The following is a 13,834-nucleotide window of genomic DNA, read 5'->3' as shown; positions in this document are numbered from 1 at the left end:
TGTTGTCCAGCACTGAGAAAGCCAAGAGCAAACTTTTGCCAGCAGCCTCAGTGCACTGAAAACATATTTTTAATAATATCCAGATGGATCCACAAAAACAGCTTGCTCTCCATCCCTTCCCCCAAATCAGTTGCAGGATAAATGAGATTCAAATGGTCGAAGGAGGGGTAGATTGGAGGAGAGATCCTTGGTCCCCCCAAGAGACCCAAGATATGGCTGAAATATAAAACGCTGCAGTGGAAGCAGCACGGACCTAGGCAAACTTGGATGGAAAGCAAAGGAGAGGCCCAACTGGGTGCCCTAGGGAACAAAACTTGTACTTGGAGTGATTGGACAGAACAACTAACCTTTCTACTAGCCCAAGTCTCACTCATTTGATCTGAAGTTGACATCCCTTTTATTTATGAGCTACTTTGAGAAACAACCCCCACTTTTTCTGGGGACCACCCTCCCCTTCCAAAAACAAACACACAAAAGAAAGGAAATAGGCTGACTTCATTCATCTGAGAGTGCAGAGCTTTTGCATTGCAAATGAAAATGGGAAAAGTGTGGCCCGGGGATGTGAAGCTGTTGGGCATGAAATCCAGAATTCAGAAATGTGTCACTCTCATGGGGCTGCCTGTACTGTTCGATTCCTTCGTAAGGTTGAGGCAAATTGGCAGTCTTTGTTAATATAATATGGATCATTGGGGTGAGATGAAACCAGGATGGTTTCTTGGAAACACCCCAGAATCCTCTACAAAGTTGAGGGCTTCCTCAGTGGTTTAAAAATTATCATTTTGTAGTTACAGTTATTTATATTCTGATAATATCTAAGCTTGGAATGCCTGAAGATTATTTGAAAAGTATCTTGGCTTTTTTTTTTTTTTTTTTTGCAAATCTATAAAATTATATTTAAAAAATAATATCCAATCTAGAGTTGTTGATGGATCTTGCCCACTCTGAAATAACTTTGCTGGTTTATAACCCATTTGTAATATAGCATAATACAGATATATGGCTGCATTGCTATTATCCTTCTCATCTTCTCATCTTTCGTACTACGTTCTCCTATTGGTATCTTATGATTTATCCGTTGTTGTTTGTATCTTATAATTTATGATAGTATCTTATAATTTATAATCTATGACTTACCACTTTGTTGTTTGTATGTACACTGAGACCTTATGCACTGGAGATAAATTCCTTGTGTGTTCAATCACACTTGGTCAATAAAGAGTATTCCTATATTCCTATTTTGATTGCAGTTCAGATCGTTGATGTGATCAGAGAGAGTTCTCAGCATCTCTTTTACAGACTTTTCTTCAGTAGTTTCATATAATGTCAGCATTTTCATTTTTCTTGGCACCAGGCAAAGTTATTCATTCAAAATACTGTATATTAAAAATGCATTTTTAAAAGATGCTGCTATTTAATCCTTATCTGTGTACATTAATAATTTAATATTAATTTTTGTTGAAATAAAACTGTTCCATTTGAAAGAATTATTTTCTTTCATTCTTTAAGAACAAAAATTAATAGGATAATTCATCATATAAAAGCAAACAATTGGTCAACTAAAAATGGTTTAAATGGCTTTAATCAAACATTTAATGCTGCATATTCTGGACACATTCTATATGTAAGGGTTGTGCTCTGGAAAGTTTTACATATAGTATGTGCTCCTGAAAAAATCCACATAAAAGCCTTGTCCTCATTTGTAGTTTACCACTGTAAACTGCAGCCCCAGCCCCAGAATGCCCTGACAACCACAATCTTCCCCATATACTAGCCACATGACATTGGCCTCATGTTGTCTCCACCCCTTCAATCAATATATAGTTCTCAATGTCTTGCTTTTGGTTCCAATTAAATATTCATAAGTCTCTGAAAGAAGCTTCAAAAGACTAGTCCAAATCCAGTCCCAAGTTCCAAGATCCAGGTTGCAAACCAGTCCAGATTTCAGAATTTCACAAGCAGAATCCACACACACAAATGTTACACAAGAAACAGAGATCCATGAGTTACTTCTAATGAGGGACTATGGATCTGGGCTGCCTCTTAAATTAAACTGCATCCTGTTGTCTCTAATTAAAGTATTTAATTTCTTGTTTGGCAAGGAGCCTCAGAATGTTCTGCATTCTTGTCTTCTCTAGTTGTCAAGTATGGAGGGAAGCCCCCCCCCCCGAGCCCTTACATCATCATTATCTGACTTTTCCACTGCACAGGTGGTGCCTGTGTTTGACCAGCCTTGTGTGGGTTCTTGGCTTTGTGTCCCCTGAGCCTGACATCCCACTGGTCCTGCTGGAGCACTTTCTTCACATTTAGAGGCATTGTTTGATTCCTGGATCATGACACTCTGTAGGAGCCTTAGAGAATGAGGGAAATGAAAGGGAGAGACGAACTAAACTTTTGATATTGTAAACTGAGTCACCCATCAACTCTGCCAGCAGCAGTACCAGTGTAACTGCAGCCGGCCACTTCTCCTTCCTTTAATCAGCCAAACCAGTAAAAACGGGCTGAGGAAAGTCAAACCTTCCTGGCATTCAATACTGACTACCCTGTTCCTTTTCTTCTTTGCACTACCATGGAAGCTTATCTGGTTACTTTTGAGGCTCAGATACCTTTACTTATGCTGCTGTGTTTCCTGATTTCTTTCATCCTCTTTTAATCCTCCTTTGTTTAAATTCTTTCCAAAGTATTCACCAAGTAAAGAAGAAAAGTTCCATTATTTTATATGGGAAAGAAGTGAAATGTTTCAGGAATCTACCTCTACAGGGGGTTATTTGATCATGACAAAAATCTGTTTCCCTCCTATTTCTATCCTGGCACCTCCTTTTGTGTCTCCAAAGACAACCCAAGCAGTTTCTCTGATCCGTGCAATATATGTTGCAATGTCAGTGTTTTCTTGCTGGCCAATGACTTCCTGAGGGCAAGGAAGCAGTAGCAAGCCAGAGAAGAAAACAAATACCATAAGACCATAAGAACTTGCCCAGCCAAAATCAGACAATATTATTCAGCCTGGTATTAGAATGAGTGCAACTGAAGCAGAATAGAGGTAAGCAACCCAGATAGCAAAGTCTTTGATGGCATGGCTTAGTGCCAATAGAAGGGTCAGCACTCAACAGGTATAGAATTGTCTGTATCAGACAAAATCAACAAACTCTCCCTCTGATTATTAATGTAGCAAGTTTCTTGTTGGAGCATCTTTTTCTGCTTCCATTCTCCCTTCTCTTCCCCAGGAGAAGAGGGAGGGGGTGGAAGAGGGAGGAGGAAAAGGGAGAGAAGGAGAAGAAGAAGAAGAAGAAGAAGAAGAAGAAGAAGAAGAAGAAGAAGAAGAAGAAGAAGAAGAAGAAGAAGAAGAAGAAGAAGAAGAAAAAAAAATTTGGACAGTAACACAGGACATAATTACTGAGGACATGGCTTGTTTCATAGCCATGGCTATGGCTTAAAATAATATTATAACCCCATGATAACGTGAGCAAAGAATGTCAACATTCATTGATTTATATTGAACCCTTGGGCAGAGAATGCCTGCAGCAATGAACCAGCTTGGAGGGATTTTTTTAGGGAAGAAGGAATTGGGCAAAGAAAGTGACATATTTTGGTATCAGAGTAACATTTACAAAGATTCCCTAGTCAGGAAGAGAGGATGTGGATACTTGAATATTCATATCCTGGAAAATTTCAGTACATAATGCTCTGACTCTACCCTGAATTAAAGGATTATAGGGTCGTAAAAAGGGAGTTTTAATGCATGCAATATTAACTAGATATCTCTATCACCTTTCTTTCTTTCTTTCTTTCTTTCTTTCTTTCTTTCTTTCTTTCTTTTTCTTTCTTTCTTCTTTCTTTCTTTCTTTCTTTTCTTCCTTCCTTCCTTTCTTCCTATCTATCTATCTATCTATCTATCTATCTATCTATCTATCTATCTATCATCTATCAATCATCTATCAATCATCTATCAATCATCTACCAGCATCAACATCTCTTCTTCTGGTTAATTTGGTAAGCAGAATTTTCTGTAGCAACCTTTTTTTAGTAAGGACCCCAAGAGTCAGAAATAATTCTGAAGACATAACTTATAAAGTTTCCTCAAAGGAATGTAAAGTTATTACTATTAAATTATGTGTTGGTAGAGAACCAGAACAGAGGGATGGAAAAATACACATGAATGGTAAATGCAGCAATTGACATAGGATTCTTCTTTCTTAAAACATAAGTATTAGAGCTCTGTTTACATTTTCCAAAAACAATATATATTGAGCTATAGGGATCTATCCCTTCAGTTGTTGTTGGAATAGGTTTGTAGGACAATGTTCTGTAAAATATTAAAACTATATTTGCAATATTGCAAAATTTGATTGGTAATATCAATATCAAATCAAATCAATTTGATCAAATCAAATCATATTGGTAATATCATGGAGGGAGGACTTGTAACTGTCCAGTTCAGTTGTAACTGTCCGCAGCAAACAGAAAGAGCTAAAGCAGTGGTGAAATGCAAATTTTTTTACTACCGGTTCTGTGGGCTTGGATTGGTGGCCGTGGATTGGTGGGCGTGGCAGGGGAAGGATACTGCAAAATCTACATTCCCTCCCCATTCCTTGGGGATGGATATTGCAAAATCTACATTCCCACCCCACTCTGGGGCCAGCCAGAGGTGGTATTTTTTGGTTCTCGGAACTGCTCAAAATTTCCGCTACCGGTTCTCCAGAACCTGTCAGAACCTGCTGGATTTCACCCCTGAGCTAAAGGGTTTTCCTGAAAGTTTAATAAAAAGAGGAGAGAGAATGATAATAATTTCTGTGTTTGAGGAATAATGTGTTGAGATATTTAGGGGCAAAGGTAAACTGAACAGCTAGTGATTGAAAAGATGATTTGTACTAAGAAATGTTGATTTTCTATTGTGAAACATTGGGCTCCTACAGAGTAAGCAGAAACTGTAAGAGAAAAATAGGACAGCTTGGATCCAGGGCAGGGGTGAAATGCTCCTGGTTCGGACCGGATTGCCCGATCTGGTAGTGATGGTGGCGGGTGGTTCGGAGAACCGGTAACAAAAATCCCTGCCCCTCCCCCATGCCCATTTGAGCCGTGCGATCATCAGAGGCTTTTTTTTAAATTTAAAAGCATTTTTTCTACAACCTCTTTTGGCCGAAAAAATGCTTTTAAAAGTAAAAAAAAAAAGAGCCTCTGATGATCGCGCTGCTCAGCTGGGATGGTCAGAGGCTTTTAAAAGAAAAAAAATCCTCTGAGGTTCAGGCAACTCAGGTGGGATCATCAGAGACTTTTAAAAACATTTTTTTACAATCTCTTTGGCCGAAGAGGTTGTAGAAAAAATGGTTTTAAAAGTAAAAAAAGAAAAAAGTTGGCCACACCCACTCAGTCACATTACCTCCCCAACCAAGCCACACCCACAGAACCGGTAGTAACAAACTTTACATTTCACCACTAATCCAGGGAGAAGCTTATTGAGTGAACTATTTTTTTTTTATTTTGCATGTTCACATTCTGGGAAAGTTTCGACCAAATTTTCCTTCTAAATCAAGATATTTAACTTGGCTAATGTGAAAGCATGAGAAACTAGCAAGCAGAAATAAAACCTTTTTATTGACTGTGTTCTAAGGTGAAAATGAATGAACAGGAATCTACAACAGTGCCCTTATTTGTCTTCTTTCTAAAAAGCAACTTGAAAAGGACTTGCAGCAAATTACAAGCTGATAGCAGATCTTGGAGAAAATAAATAAATAAAAATCAAAGACATGAATTTATTTACTCAGATAAAGAAGTCTCTACAAAAGAAATGTATTTAATTAAATTTATATGCCCGTGAAAGCAGGAGGAAGGAAGGAAGGAAGGAAGGAAGGAAGGAAGGAAGGAAGGAAGGAAGGAAGGAAGGAAGGAAGGAAGGTGAAGTTATAAGCACACAATGGATGGGAGTAACAACCAGAGACAAGACAAAAAAGAAGAATTCTATACTGTTCTGCTAAAGCTCAGAATTAAGTTTTTGGATGAAACAGATTTTGAGTGTTCACAAGAAGAAAAAGATTCCCTGTGGAGCAGATGGAACAGAATACTGTATCATCACAAGTTTTGAAAATCTTGGAAGAAATATCAAGGCTCAGTGTGAGCTCAGATCGTCCAGCCTTCCAGTCCACAGAAAGGAACTGGTATGGAAAAAAAGAACGCTGCTTAGTCACTGTCTGACTACCTAATATGGACAATGGGAGAGAAATAATTTTTGGGACTGTAGTCCAAGGTATCTAGATGTTAGATGGACTGGTTTGATCGAAGTTCAGTGAGGTTCAAGAAGGTGGGTGGGTGCTGCTTTAAATTGACTCCAGAGGGAGCTGCATGTAGAAAGGACAACCTTGAAATAAGAGCTTCAGATAAGAACTTTTGTGCAGCATAGAAAGTGTATCTGAAATAAGACTATTTTAAGTAAAATCAGAACATTGGTTCATAAACTTTATTTATTGATTGATTGATTGATTGATTGATTGATTGATTGATTGGTTTGATTTATATGCCGCCCTTCTCCGGAGACTCAGGGTGGCTTACAATGCGTTAAGCAATAGCCTTCATACTTTTGTATATACCTGCTTAATAGGGCTTTCGCCCCCCCCCCCCAAGCGGTGTTCTTTTTATATACAAAGTCAGCTTATTGCCCCCACAATCTGGGTCCTCGTTTTACCTACCTCGGAAGGATGGAAGGCTGAGTCAACCTTGAGCCTGGTGAGATTTGAACTCGCAGTAATTGCAGGCAGCTGGCAGCTAAGTGCTACTTAATAGCACTTTAGTCCGCTGCACCACCAAGGCTCTTAGTGGCTTTCTTGTTTGTACACTACTGTTTCAAGTAAACAAGACGGACATAAGCTTTTGGTTCAGAAAAAACAATATGATTTAATAGACAAAAGAGAAACTAGGCAATACTGTACAATAGTCCTCAATTTACAACCACAATTGAGCCCAACATTTATGTTGGTAAGTGAGAAATTTGTTAAGTGAGTTTTGTCCCATTTTATGAGTTTTCTCACCACAGTTGTTAAGTGAATCATTGCAGTTCTTAAATTAGTAACAGTGTTGTTAAGTGAAACTAGTTTCCCCACTGACTTTGCTTGTCAGAAGGTCGCAAAAGATGATCACATGACCCTGGGACACTGCAACTGTCATAAATGTGAGTCAGTTGCATCCAAATGTAAATCACGTGACCATGGGAATGCTGCAATGGTCATAAGTGTGAAAAATGGTCATAAGTCACTATTTTCAGTGCCGTTGTAACTTCAAACGGTCACTAAATGAACCGTTGTAAGTTGAGGACTACCTGTACCGTATGATTCCCTTTACTGGAATATGGCTGGAATATAAATGATACAATTCATTCAAAAAGAATACAAACAAAAGAAAGAGAGGAGGAATTGCACTTCATGTTTTAAAACAATCTTGCTTAGAAATTCAAATAAATGAAGTTGACAATGATGTGGGATAAAGTAAGTGGAGGAACATAGAATTTTCATAGTTTGTTGGGACTCAGCTGTGTTGCAATATTACATTCACCACATATCCAAATTCTTAGCAAACTGGATTTGCATTTGTTTTTCTTTCCTTCTACAACCCTGTATTTAAATAATTAAAAAGCAGCTTAAAATGCAGGTTGCATAATTTTATGTCTGTAACCATAAGCATGAATTACCATTTTTTAAAACCCTTGTTGTACTGAATAATATTCTGAGCAGCACAACTGAGATTTAACCAAACGGGGAAATGTTTAGAATTGAAGATATCCCTGAAAAAATAAATAGATGGAAATAGTAGTAGAAGAACTGCCCTAGTTATAAGAGAGAGTCAAAGTCGATCCTTAAAATAAAAGAGAAACCCATTTGTTTTCTGAATATGAAATTGAAATGAATCTGATTCTGAAAGTCAATTATCTTGTTGATTGATTACACTGAAAGAATGAGTCCATATGGATTTGAAATAGAATTTTGGACGAAACTTTCCCGTGGAAAAATGCTTTTTTAAAAAATTCTCTTCACAAAAATGATTAGACCTTTAAGGTTGGCCATTAGAAGGAACCAGAAGGAACTAAAGATTACAGTTAAAAAACATTTATTAATCTGACTTATTAATACAGAATGGAGCAAAATATTTTAGCACTGAAAGCATATTTTTAAACAATGAACTCAGAGGTTTATTTTAACAGTGGCTGCCTCTAGAGATAGACTATGTTTAAAAGATGTTATGAAAGAGGAACAAATTTTACCTGACAAGATTGAGACTGACCTGAAAGTGGATTTAAAAATGACAGGCTACAAGAATGATATGGGAAAAGATGCCTCAGGGACGTACAAAAGAAACAGCTAGTGTCTTAATAATAGATACACAAATAACAAACCAAGAGAATGACCCGGATAACTTTCCTGTATTGAATTTACAAGAGAGACTTGTTAAAACTTTGAAGAATCTTGCGAGAAGGGACAAAGTTATTTTTTTTTCTTTTCTTCACTTTCTATCTTTTATTCTTTTTTTAGTTTGTATTAGTTTTCATCTTTTAATTGTAATTTTTATTAAAATTACTGTAAAAAATAATTTGCCATCTCTAAATAAGATGATGCCATTTATTTGATTTTTTCCAATGCATTCACTGGGGCAAGGGGATATTTTTCTATTCGCCTGGATGCTTGGGACTCAAGGCTCCAAGGAGATGCTAATGCTTACATTGTAGCATTAACTTCCAGTACTGCTTCGAGTAGTATCCCAGGAATATTCCTGACTGCAATGCCAATGCATGTTCATTTTTTAAAAAATGTAGCTCTTCTTCTGTCTATTTGAAACCAGACTGCAGAAGGATATTACAGGATACTACAGGATGGTAAAGGATACAGCATATAAATTTTCTCTGCTATCATATCTTAGAAGTAGGCAGCACCCTCTTCTGGGCTTATTCCAAAGGCCTTGGCATTATGAAGATGTTTGTATGACAGTACAAAAATTCTAAATGGCTGACCCAAGACTGTTTGTCTGTCTCTGTATTGCCCTCTTCTGGATCTGTCTCATTGACTCTCTGCACTAGTAAGGCCAGACAGACCATAGTGAGACGGACAGCTGTATAAATCAATATAATAAACACATAAATGTGGGCATGCAGAGTCTGTTATCAAGAAACCAGGAATCAAGAGTACCCCATTTTTAACTGACCCCTTCATCAGGAGCAGTACTGTGTGTGTGCATACAATGCTGGCATGTCTACAAGCAGCACCGAGTAGAGCTAAAGAGAATGCCCACTCGGTTTTTTTCAGAAGCCTAAAAGCGAATATTGAAATATTTTTCCATTTCCAAAAAGAGCTGAGGCGGCAATGGACTGTGAGATTTGGAGGTGGTGGTATGAGATCCCCTGCCATGAGGCATCTCCGCTGCCCTGAATGATTCTGCATAATAGCACTTTAGGCAGCTGAAGCATTTCTAAACCGCAATTAGTTTGTGTCTTCTGTTTTGTCTGGATAATTATTGATGAACAGCCCCAACATTAATTTTTCTCCCCAGGAGGCGGGGTTGAAGGGGACAAGAGAAAGCTTTAATTACTGGCTACTTTGCATTCCCCTCCCCCCCCCAATTTGAATAGCAAAATAGTTCTATAAATAGCAAAAGAATGCTGCATGAATCATATAAATAATGAGAGGGAAGTAGTTACCAAAGCTTCCTTTGTAGCCTCCCTGAAAAAATAAAAGCCTACCAGCCTGTCCCAAAACCTGTTTACCAACAAGTAGGAAATTGTCCTTTTGACATTGCCCTAATATCCTGGGTAAGGCAGAGGTGTCAAACTCAAGGCCCGCAGGCCGGATTTGGCCCACGGGGTGCTTAAATCTGGCCCACGGGGCTCCTCTGGAAATAGGAAAGGATCGCCCCGCAGTCTCTGCTAGTAAAAACAGAGCTCGGGAGGGCTGCACATGGCCCTCCCGAGCTCCGTTTTCATTGGCAGAGGGTTGCAGGAGGCCGTCGCCGCCAAAAGCAGAGCTTGGGAGCTCATTTTCACTGGCAGAGTGCTTGGGCTGCCACAGGCGACCCCCAACACGAGTGACATCGACCTGGCCATGCCCCCCCTGGGTATGCCCCCTCAGCCTCCCCGAGGTCAAACACAACCCTGATATGGCCCTCAATGAAATCGAGTTTGACAATGCCTGTTCTAAGGCATTGTCAAAATGTAATGAATGAGTTTGATCCTAGGTAGAGGCAGATGTAGGGCAGGGGGTTGGATTAGATGACCTGCAAGGTCCCTTCCAACTCTGTTAATCTGTTATCCTCCTTGATAGCGATACTCTGTTGTCATCAGAAAATCTTCTTGTAACACAGTGCTGCTTTGCTGTGTCCTCTTTGCTAATGGCACCTTTTTTGCACTGATGCCCAGCCTTTGTAGGAGGATCAACAGTAATACTCCTGCCCCCCTTTTTTTCTTCTCTTTCTGGTCTGCATTCTCAAGCAGACAAGAGGAAAGTTAGACAAATAGTTCTATTGCAGAAAATAGAAGAATAAGTCTTAACACACTGTTGGCTGCTCCCACCCATCCCACCCCGCCCCCCGGCAGCCTTGAAGGCCTCTCTAATTTGTTTCTGTTGATGAGAAGTCTTGGGATGTGAATCAGGGGCTGCCTTTCACCAACTTGAAGAAGTTAGAGGTGTTACTTCAGAGACAGAGTCTATCCTTGGTGTATTGCCAGCATTTCCTGCTATTTTGGCTCCCCTTATGCTCATTAAACAAGCAGTGGGGAGGATTAAACCCCACCGGCTGCCCAACCTTTATTTTCCACTTGCATTTTCCAATGGCAGAGAGGCCTTAAGACACTGCACAGGCCTTTACAACACTATTGTTGCTAACTAAAAAGGGCAGGAAGCCATCACTCTCTTTCTCATGCCGGTTCACAAGTGGCCTTACTTGACAATGGCACTGAGTTTGCGCTCCCTTTATTAAATAAGCCAACTTGTGTGTGTGTGTGTTTGTGTGTGGTTCCATTCTTCCCTCTGTGGCATTTGTGAATGAACTTACTTGGTGAGAATTGTGGTTCTCTAGAATAAAGCTCACACACAAATTTTAGCATGGAGGAACAGAGAAAGCATTATCAGATAAATAGAGAGAAGTGGGGACCTTGGTGCTCTCTGAGTTTGATTGTTTTCTTGCAAATTTTAGCATGCAGACATTTCATTACCAAACTAGATAACATCATCAGTCCTAAATGGAGAGAAGACCATTGTCTGTAGAAATACTCTGGTCAAGCAAGTCCCTATTGGTGCTATTGGACTGAATGGACCCAACAGGGTCTTCAATAACTCCCTGTGGCCAACTCGCCGTGGCCAACTCACCACAGTCAACTTGTGGCCAACTTGCTGTGGCCAATTTGCCATAGGACAACTCGCTGTGGGACAAGAATTACACTAATATTGAAGGAACAGTGGAATAGAATCATTAAACAAAAAAATGAAATGTGAATGACAAAAATTAATTTTTTTAAAAAAATGAATTGTTGAATTGTCCTGCAGTGAGCTTTCCCATGGTGAGCGTTCCTGCAATGAGTTAGTTTTGGCGAGTTGGCCATGCCGAAATGGCTGTGGCAAGGTGGCTTCAGTGAATTGGCTGCGGCATGTTAATCCATTCTGGATCCATAGGCCATCCATCCATCCATCCATCCATCCATCCATCCATCCAACACCAACCAATCAACCAACACCAACCAACGCTTCACTGAAAAGACTGATTAATGCAAAAATCTCCCCAATTTAGAGTGAAAATTGCTACTCAACAGTGGAAGACAAAAATCTAAAAATGACAGTAAGGAAGCTCTTTAAAGCAAGTGAAGTGGATTGACCCTTCCAAAAAGCCAAGACAATTGCAATGGAAGTTCAGTAGTATGATTAGTAATAGACTCTGGGCAGACAGAAGAGCATCTGGCTGCCAGTGACAGAGCCAAGAAGATGCAGAATATGAAAAATGTTAATGCACGGAGGGATGAGAAGCAATTTCCTAAGATGTCAACATCCTGAGGAAAGGAGAGAGGAAAGAGGGCTAGAATAAATGAAGAGGAAGAGTCAAGGCCAATGGCTGAAATTTGAGACGAGAATAAAACCACAAGAGCAAACAGATTGGAAGAACAGTTATGCAGGGCTGATGAGAGATATTCACAAACAGATCTGAAATAAAAGCTGTGTCTTTCACCGCAGGACTCTAGCGATATAATCGGAGGGATATACAAAATGTAATCCTAATATTAAAGAGGTTAATGCTATCTGATATCATGTTGCCTTGTTGCCTTCTACATCAGGAAATGCCAGTTCTCCCTTGGCAGAAAAATTGTCTAAGGAAGAAAACACAATAGATTACAGTGGTTGGGTGATGATGGGGCATTTAATCCTTCTCAGGGTTGATGTCTCACTTATGGAATGACTTTTATACAGTGGTTCACTTGGTACCAGGTGCGAGGTATTAGGTGCCAGATGAATACCAACTTGAGAGGTTTTATTTCTGGTGATGTTTTTTTAAAATTGCCATTTTATTCTGCCAATATCCTGTTCTCAATACAATAAGTGGTACACATAGCTTAATTTAGTTTTTTTAAAAAAAATAAAGCTCAGTTCAGAGGCAAACAGGGACAGCTCTAAAAAAAATTAATGAACTTCTGCTTTGAAAAACTTGAAAGCAGGATATTAAGGCAGAATCCCTAGAGAGGCTTAGTAATAAAGAGGAGAGACACTGTAAAAATGCTTACTTAATTTAATGAAAAATCCTGTGAACCATGAATACTTTTAGCCTTCGGGTTCTGCTTCCTTGAGATTTTTTAAAAAGCATATCAGGTCAGAGAAAGGAACAGACATCTCTCTAGATTTCTATTTTCTGAGGGACTTTCCCCATCACTGAGCCACAATATACTTGACTTGGCAGAAGCAATTTCTGCATGAAATTTGCCTGAAAATTGACTCTGGTTCCAATCACCGCTGCTGATCTGATTCGCCTCCAAGAAAGAAGTTCTTAGGAACAACACCCAAAAAGACTTTTCCCGTTCTCTGAAGTTGCCCTTGGATTGCATTGGGAAAGAAAAAAAAAGTAAGAACTGTTGGCTTAAAACTGGCACAACCAAGGACAACTAGAGCCTGTCTCAGCTAAAGGTCTTGCAACCAGCTAAAAGCAACATCACATGAACATGATTTTTATCCCTGTGGTTAGGTGCAAATGGAGTCACAGCCTAAGGTTGGAACGCTAGAAATAAGCCCACCTGAGTGGAAAGGGATTTATTCCAAGGTATGAATAATAAGGGCATTGCCACTCTCCAGCATCTCCAAAGCCATCTGAAGGAGAAACACAATCGTCTTTTCTTCCATTGTCTTCGCAATCCTCTGAGTGTTGCAAAAAAAGGTTTCTCTCCCCCACTATATGAAAAGTGGAAATCATATAAATTCCTGGTATCCCACCCTATCCCATATCTTGATTTGAGTTTAAACCTTCCTTCCTTCCTTTCCAATGTATCCTTCCTTCCTTCCTGATGTGTCCTTCCTTCTTCCCTCCCTCCCTCCCTTCCATCCATCCATCTCACAACATTTAGATTTTTTTCTTCCCACCTTTATTGTTTATATAAGTAATTTAAGATGATGAACATACTTGGTCCTCCTTCCTGTCCTATGAGAGATAATTGTGAATTCATCAAGCTAGTCCTTTGAAAGACTTTTTAAAGTGACTGAAACCTAAGAACTACAGGTATGGTCAGACATGGAAATAGGTTGCCCAAAGCTCCATAGAGCCTCAGCGTTTTGTAGCCAAAGCTAGTTTTATTGTGACTTTGACTCTGTTACAACTGAGGGAGAAGCACATTGGT

The sequence above is a fragment of the Pantherophis guttatus genome, chromosome 2 (genome assembly GCF_059756535.1).
Source record: "Pantherophis guttatus breed Tessera chromosome 2, ASM5975653v1, whole genome shotgun sequence".
Lineage (NCBI taxonomy): Eukaryota > Metazoa > Chordata > Lepidosauria > Squamata > Colubridae > Pantherophis > Pantherophis guttatus.
This window is presented reverse-complemented; position numbering follows the sequence as displayed.